Here is a 7,940-nt window from a genome sequence, read left to right as displayed (position 1 = left end):
GGAAAGCAGAGTTTCCAGCTGTCCTATAGTCTGAAATCTGTAAATATTAGCGATCTGAGGAGTTTATTGTTGCTGCTGATTTAATTTTCTTTTTTTTTAACCACGCCACACAGCATGCAGAATCTTAATTCCCAACCAGGGACAGAACCCACACCCCCTGCGGTGGAAACATGGAATCTTAACCACTGAACTAGCCAGGGAAGTCCCCATTTTAGTTTTTGAAGTACATTTTTACTGTAAAAATAACATTTGTTCAATGTTTAAAAGAAACCTCAGTCTAAAAAAAAAAAGTAGTCCCAGTAGTAGTTCTTTCTCCACCTATATAGAAACACGTCTATGTATGTAAGCGTATATAGAGGGAGTTCTCTGGTGGCTCAGATGATAAAGAATCTGCCTGCAACACAGGAGACCCCAGTTTGACCCCTGGGTCAAGAAGATCCCCTGGGGAAGGGAATGGCAACCCACTCCAGTACTTTTGCCTGGAGAATTCCATGGACAGAGGAGCCTGGTGGGCTACAGTCCATGGAGTTGCAAAGAGTCAGACATGACCAAGCAACTAATAAGCACAAGCATGTATATCCTTATAAATGTAATGGTTATGAATGAATTGATCCACAGCTCTTGGGGCTCATATAATGTCCTATTTCTTTGTGGACTCATACCAAATCTGGCTTCAACCCTGACCATCATTTATGGTATTCTAGTGTCTGACAGTCTTCAGACTCCCTGCCTTGGATCAAACAAGGAAGCCAAGGCTTCTGCAGTTCTGAGGACACAGATGAGATTCTGCTCCTCTGACCATGTGGTCAGCATCATCTTATTCCTTACCCAGGCCTCTGGGGTCCATCAGAAACAGGCCACAAGTCTGACCTGGGTAATTCCTAATCGGCCAAGCACACCATCAGCAAAGCCAGGAGAGGGGAATAAAAACACCAACTTGGAAATAATTTGATATTCAAAACAAAGAAGAAAAAGGAAGAGGAGGAGATAGAGAACAGGAAGGCATCAAAGTAGTCAGGCATCTAGGAAAAATCACATAGTACATCCTTAAAGCTGTCTTTGGTTTTATTTTTATTTATTTATTTTTTTGTCTTTGGTTTTATGCAGTTCTTTTCATTTTTAATTACACTGGGACAAGGGGCACCACAACAGTTTCTGTGTTTGTCCACCGTCTCGATCTGGCCTTGCCTGGGGCGTGGGAAGCGGTTGTTGTAATTCTGAAAATACCTAGTGCAGTTCTTGCAGAAGCTGACAGCCAGTCCCATCAGAGAGGCTGCCCTTGAAAAGGCCCAGCTCTCCACATGCTCAGAAGAAACTGAGTCCCCAGAGGTCCAAGAATCATCCAAGAAATAGGTTACAGCCTCTTCAGCCTCCCTTCTCAGACCAGACATCCAGCACCTTCCAAAACCAAGACCTGTGTTGGTGTGGGCTTCCTACCCACCCAGCCTGATTCTTCCCTTTCTTTCTGAAACACACACACACATTCAAACCCCTTAAGGGTCAGGAAACCCACAACTTTAAGGACACAAAGTCCTGACAATGCAGAAGAGGAAGAGAAGAATTCCTTTATTCTTTGTTAATTCTCAATAGATTATTGTTATAATAAATACATAATAAGTGGTCTTGCTATATAACATATTTACTTAAATTTTCTCATTTCTTCAAATATGATGTCTGTTGGGAAAGTTATTGTGGGGGAGATCAACTAATAACCATTTATGAAATGTTTCTTGGATGAAGAAACCTACAATGGTCATAGTGCAGGAGATTTAAAGAAAAGACAGGATTCTTCTGAGAAATTTTAGTCCACTTTAGAAAACCAAACGCATATACTATCTGAGAAACCCTTTGAGGACAATGCGGGCCAATGGATATTTACTGAGCATCTACTCAGAAAAGCTGGTATTTGCTGTTGCCCACCCCACGAGGTGCCAGGCCCTGTACTTGTTCCCTGGATACTGCAACCATCCTGATGGAGATGCTTCACGCACAATGGAGCTCCGAAGGACAGACATGAGACAAACAGAAATGAGGCGGTGACTCTTCTAAAAGGTGAAAATAAGTCGCCATAGGAATACAGAGCCAGAGGACAAAACCCAGGATGGGGTATCAGGGAAGACCTTCGTTAGGGACTGACGTTTAACTGAGACTTGCAAGTGACAATCCAAAATAGAGAGACATCAGAGCTGGGGGAGGGGAAGCTGAGTTTATTGCTTATCTACAAGGGAGAGCCACGTTCCTCAAGAAGTAAGTCCACTGGGTCTCCCTAAGAGGAAACTAAAAGGCCAAAATACAGACCCAGAAGGAGGAAGCTCACCAATAAAGCAGGAATTGAGTTCTGGTCTGTGACTCACAAAAGAAGTTGTACATGCCACCATCTTCAGTTCTTAGTTCTCAAAAGAGTATCTGATTCTCAAAGAGGTCCAATCAGATCCCATGATGCCTTGATGGACTTGGGCCAAAACGGGGCAAAACCATATCTGCTTATCGCAAAGCTAGATTGATTTTTCCTTACAAAGACCCAGTGGAGTAGGCAAAGGAAGGAAGGTGATAGAAGGCTTAGATATGCAAGAGATCTAGACATATTTGAGGAACCAAGAGAAACTCAACTTACAGAAGCAGGAAGGCAGAAATTCTACAAGGTAAATGCATTACCAAGGACAAAATAAAACAATGGTGTCACCTCCCCCCAAGGTTTAGGGACCCTTCCTCTTTGTGTTACTCAATACCATCAATCATCATGTACTTAAAGATGTACTAGAATGTTCCACTTACTGCTCTGCAGATCCCCTGAAGGAGGGCATGGCACCCCACTCCAGTATTCTTGCCTGGAGAATCCCATGGACAGAGGAGCCTGAAGCCTGGAGGGCTACTGTCAACAGGGTCACAAAGAGTCAGTCACTTAGCATTCCTTCAAAAGGCTAAGGGTTCCTTGAGGGCAAGAACTGGGTATCCTGTACCTGGAGTCAGATCAGGCCTATGGTAACTGATTCACTGTATTTGTGAAATTTACTATTTTACAGTGCTGAGAGGACGATACACAGTAATTCAAGACGGCATCTTGGAGCCAGGTGGTGTGGTTTTCTTTGTATCCAGGACACTGCGGTAGATGCTAGGGTCATCTGAATAAACAAGAAAGACAGTCATGGACCTTAAGTCACAAGACAGACGTTAAACACAAGAGGACAAAAATTATGGTTTATTTCTAGCTGTGGTAAGTGCTACAAGGAAAAGTACTGAGTACTGTGAATGTGTAATAGGGAGACTTAACTGAGAGAATGACCTTTATGATAGTAAGGGTGAGTTGACTGACTCACAGAACTAGGAGGTGAAGAAAGAAGAGGAGAGGGGGAGAGAGGGAGAGACTTTAGGAGTAATAAAAAGGAGCAATACAGGTACATGAAAGCCTGAAGGGGGAAGGAGTGCTGGTGAGAATACTGGAAGGAAATCTACTGGAATGGGAACATTAGCTACATTGGGATTGTGGAATTTGGGGTACTTATTATTTTCTTTTGTATGTACACATTTTGCATTTCACAGATTTTCCACAACAAACACGCATTATTTTAATCATCGGAGGGGGGCGGGGTTGGGAAGGGAACATTGTAAGTTTAAACAAAATAATAAAGGATGTGGGGAGAATGGGTGTCATGGAAGAAGGGGCACATTCCAGAGAAACTAGTGACTTAAGCGGTGAGTAATCTGCCTGGGGGAGAGCAACAAGCACGTTGATGGGGCTGGAACAAAGGAGCAGGGGTGACTCACAAATGATACAGTTGAAGCCGGTCCACCAAGGTCCATGAAGGTGAGGCCACAGAGTTGGAGGTGATATGAAAAGTCACAGTGAGCTCCCTTCAAAGGGCATGAGCAGGGAGAGTAGGCACTGTAGCCAAGGGGAGCAGGATGGGAAGAAACCTGAGACAGAAGGACCCTAAGTGGTCCCTTCAGGGCTGGTGGGTGGCAGCGGAGAGCTGGTAAGGCCAGTAGTCCTACAACATGAAGTAGATTTGGTCTTCTGTCACTTCCCAGGCACCAACGGCTTAGGCTGTCCCATGCTTTCTGCCCAACAGCAGAAGGGGAAACTGCGGTTTCCAAAGATCCTTCCTGATCTACAATCTCTCAGAAATAAACTGTTAGCCTGGAGACATTTTTAAAGAGATAAAGTCAAAGATTGGTGTGAGAGAGTGGCGTGGCAGGGCACAGGCAGGATTTGGAAACTTGGGGCCTGATACAAGTTCTAAGATCTGTTCCACCCACTCCTGATCTAGATAAGCATTCCTGCCACCCACACTGGATATTTGGACAGAATTTCCTCCCGAGCCTGTGATACAGTTGAGGGCTGGGATGTGAGTTGGGAAGGGGACGGAAATTGGCTCCCTTCTCCCCTCCAAACTGGACCTACCAGAACTGCCTCAGGCATTTCTGTTCAGGCTATCACCCCCCCGTCTTCCCATGAAGTTGCCTCAGATCACCATCTGACTGTCCCAGCTTTTGGCATCTCCACTCACCCCACACTCCTGACATGGGTGCTGCCCACTTAGAGAGATGAGGACCAACTGGCCTTCTACCCAGCTCAGAAGCTGAGTGCAGCACGAAGGTCTGTGACCTAGCCCTCACCTGCTCTCATGAGAAAAGAGATTCACTATCACATTAAATGATGGTATGAAATCACCATGGTAAATCAGTGTATCAAATGCAGGATTGGCCAGTCAGCAGCTGAGGGATCTCTGTCCATAGCCCCGTAATTGGCCCTGGGCTACTGTAAGGATGGAGCAGGCAGGGGCACTAAAGGGACACTTCTGCTGTTTGGAGGCATCAAGTTCTTAACAAAATAGCTTCAACCCAGAAGACCTGGGTTCACATCACCAGCTGAGCTCTTGCTGGCTGAGTCATCTAAGGGGTAGACCACTTACCCTTCTAAGTCCATTAGTTTCTTCAACTGTGAAACGGTCACAATAGCTAGTTTAGGATCAAGTGATGTAGCATTTGAGAAAAATAGACGTAAAAAGAGTTCTTCCTTCCACAAGATCAACTGCAGGCCTACTATTCCTCAAAATGTTCAGGATAAAAGATAAAAAAAGACAATAGTAACAGGCCGGAATCCTGCCCTTAGGAAGTTCCTCCACTTTCTAGTATTGCTGCTGCTGCTGCTAAGTTGCTTCAGTCGTGTCCGACTCTGTGTGACCCCATAGACAGCAGCCCACCAGGCTACCCCGTCACTGGGATTCTCCAGGCAAGAATACTGGAGTGGGTTGCCATTTCCTTCTCCAATGCACGAAAGTGAAAAGTGAAAGTGAAGTCGCTCAGTCGTGTCCAACTCTTAGTGACCCCATGGACTGCAGCCCACCAGGCTCCTCTGTCCATGGGAGTTTCCAGGCAAGAGTACTGGAGTGGGTTGCCATTGCCTTCTCCGACTTTCTATTATTACTGATGACTATTGACTGAATGAGGAAGAGGCACTGGCAACCCACTCCAGTACTCTTGCCTGGAAAATCCCATGGACGGAGGAGCCTGGTAGGCTGCAGTTCATGGGGTCGCTGAGAGTTGCACATGACTGAATGACTTCACTTTCACTTTTCACTTTCATGCATTGGAGAAGGAAATGGCAACCCACTCCAGTGTTCTTGCCTAGAGAATCCCAGGGGCAGCGGAGCCTGGTGGGCTGCCATCTATGGGGTCGCACAGAGTCAGACACAACTGAAGCGACTTAGCAGCAGCAGCAGCATTGACCGAGTAGGGCCACCCATAAGAAGCAAACGGAGAACTCTGACAGAGAATGAAAGGTTGCATTTTCCAAAGATGTGTGCCCCTCTCCCTTGCTCATCTGGTCCCAGGACTGACACTCCAGGGTGAGTTCATGTTCCTTCCCCATGAATCTGGGTGGGGCTGTGACTGTCGTAACCAATGGAGTACGAGGAGAGCAATATGGATCATAATAAAGTGAGGTCACACTTTATTAAAAAGAACCCAGTCCATGCCTGGTTCTCCTTCTCAGCAACCCAGACACCATGCAAGAGAAGCCCAATTTAGACCACTGGAAAGGAACTGAGGCCCCCAGGTGACAGCCAGCATCCTTGGCTAAACACTGACAGAAGGCTCTTGCAGATGAATGACCCCAGTCTCCAGGCATCCAGTCTCCCAGCTTCAACCCCAGACATCCTGGAGCACAGACAAGCCATGCACATTCCCCCTGCACTCCATCCAAACTTCTGATCCACATAACCCATAAAGGTAACGTTGACTAAAAAGATACACAACGTGTGTTTTTGATTAGTCACTAAGTTGTGTCTAACTCTTTGCAACCCCATGGACTGTAGCCTGCCAGGGTCCTCTGTCCATGAGATTCTCCAGGCAAGAGTACTGAAGTGGGTTGCCATGCCCTCCTTTAGGGGATCTTCCTGACCCAGGTATTGAACCCATGTCTCCTGCATTGGCAGGCAGAGTCTTTACCACTGAGCCATTAGGAAAGCACAATGTGAGAGCTCTGAGTTGTTTTATTTGGGTCAAAATGAGGATGACAGCCTGGGAGACAGCACCTCAGATAGCTCTTAGAGACTGCTCCAAAGAGGCAGTGGGGAGAAATCAATATAAGATTTTGGTGAAGGGGGAGTTCAGTGCAATGAAGCACTCATTTTACAAAAGGTATTCTGCTAGTCACCAGGAGCTGATGTCACCAGGAAGGGATTTAGTGCTTTTCTAGACAGAAGGAGCTGCAAGGATTGGGATCATGAAATAAGTTCCTGAAAAACAGAACTATCTAAAGACCTGTTCCACCAGTTTCCCTGGAGCACAGAGTGCCTCACTTTCTACCTTGAACTCTCTTCAGGGAGAGTCAAAGGTCAGCAGCCACAGCAGCACAAAGAACGTGGAGTCGCTCAGTCTCAGTCGTGTCCAACTGTTTGTGACCCCATGGAATGGGATTTTCCAGGCAATAGTACTGGAGTGGGTTGCCATTTCCTTCTCCAGGGGATCTTCCCAACCCAGGGATCGAACCCGGGTCTTCCGCATTGTCGACAGACGCTTTACCGTCTGAGCCACCAGGGAAGTCACAGCAGCACAGGCAGATGGCAAATGCCCTTGTTGATGTTCAGTCGCTGGCAAATGCTCTTGGCAAGTGCCAGTTAGTAGTTGACAGTAACAAAGAGTGTCATGCCCGCTAAATCTTGGGGTAATCTTCTAGGCCATGTTAGATAATCAGATCATTTAGGACTAGCAGGAATGTTCAGTTCAATTCAGTTTCTCAGTCGTGTCCAACGCTTTGCAGCTGCATGGACTGCAGCATGCCAGGCTTCCCTGTCCATCACCAACTCCCAAAGCTTGCTCAAATTCATGTCCATTGAATCGGTGATGCCATCCAACCATCTCATTCTCTGTCGGCTCCTTCTCCTCCTGCCTTCAATTTTTCCCAGCATCAGAGTCTTTTCTAATGAGTCAGCTCTTTGCATCAGGTGGCCAAATATGGGAGCTTCAGCATCAGTCCTTCCAAAGAATAGTCAAGATTGATTTCCTTTAGGATTGACTGGTTTGATCTCCTTGCAGTCCAAGAGATTCAAGAGTCTTCTCCAACACCACAGTTCAAAAGCATCAATTCTTTGGTGCTCAGCTTTCTTTCTAGTCCAACTCTCACATCCATACATGACTACTGGAAAAACCATAACTTTGACTAGACGGACTATTGTCGGCAAAGTAACGTCTCTGCTTTTAAATATGCTGTTTAGGTTGGTCATAGATTTTCTTCCAAGAAGGAAGCGTCTTTTAATTTCATGGCTGCAGTCACCATCTGCAGTGATTTTAGAGCCTGAATGGGCAATGTAGAAAAAAAATTTTTTTTAGTATTTATTTATTTGGCTGTGCCAGGTCTTAGTTGTGGCACGAGAGATCTTTGATCTTCCTTGCAGGATACAGGATATTTAGTTGTAGTATGTGGGATCAGTGATCAA

Source organism: Bubalus kerabau, chromosome 3 (assembly GCF_029407905.1).
Source record: "Bubalus kerabau isolate K-KA32 ecotype Philippines breed swamp buffalo chromosome 3, PCC_UOA_SB_1v2, whole genome shotgun sequence".
NCBI lineage: Eukaryota > Metazoa > Chordata > Mammalia > Artiodactyla > Bovidae > Bubalus > Bubalus kerabau.
This window is presented reverse-complemented; position numbering follows the sequence as displayed.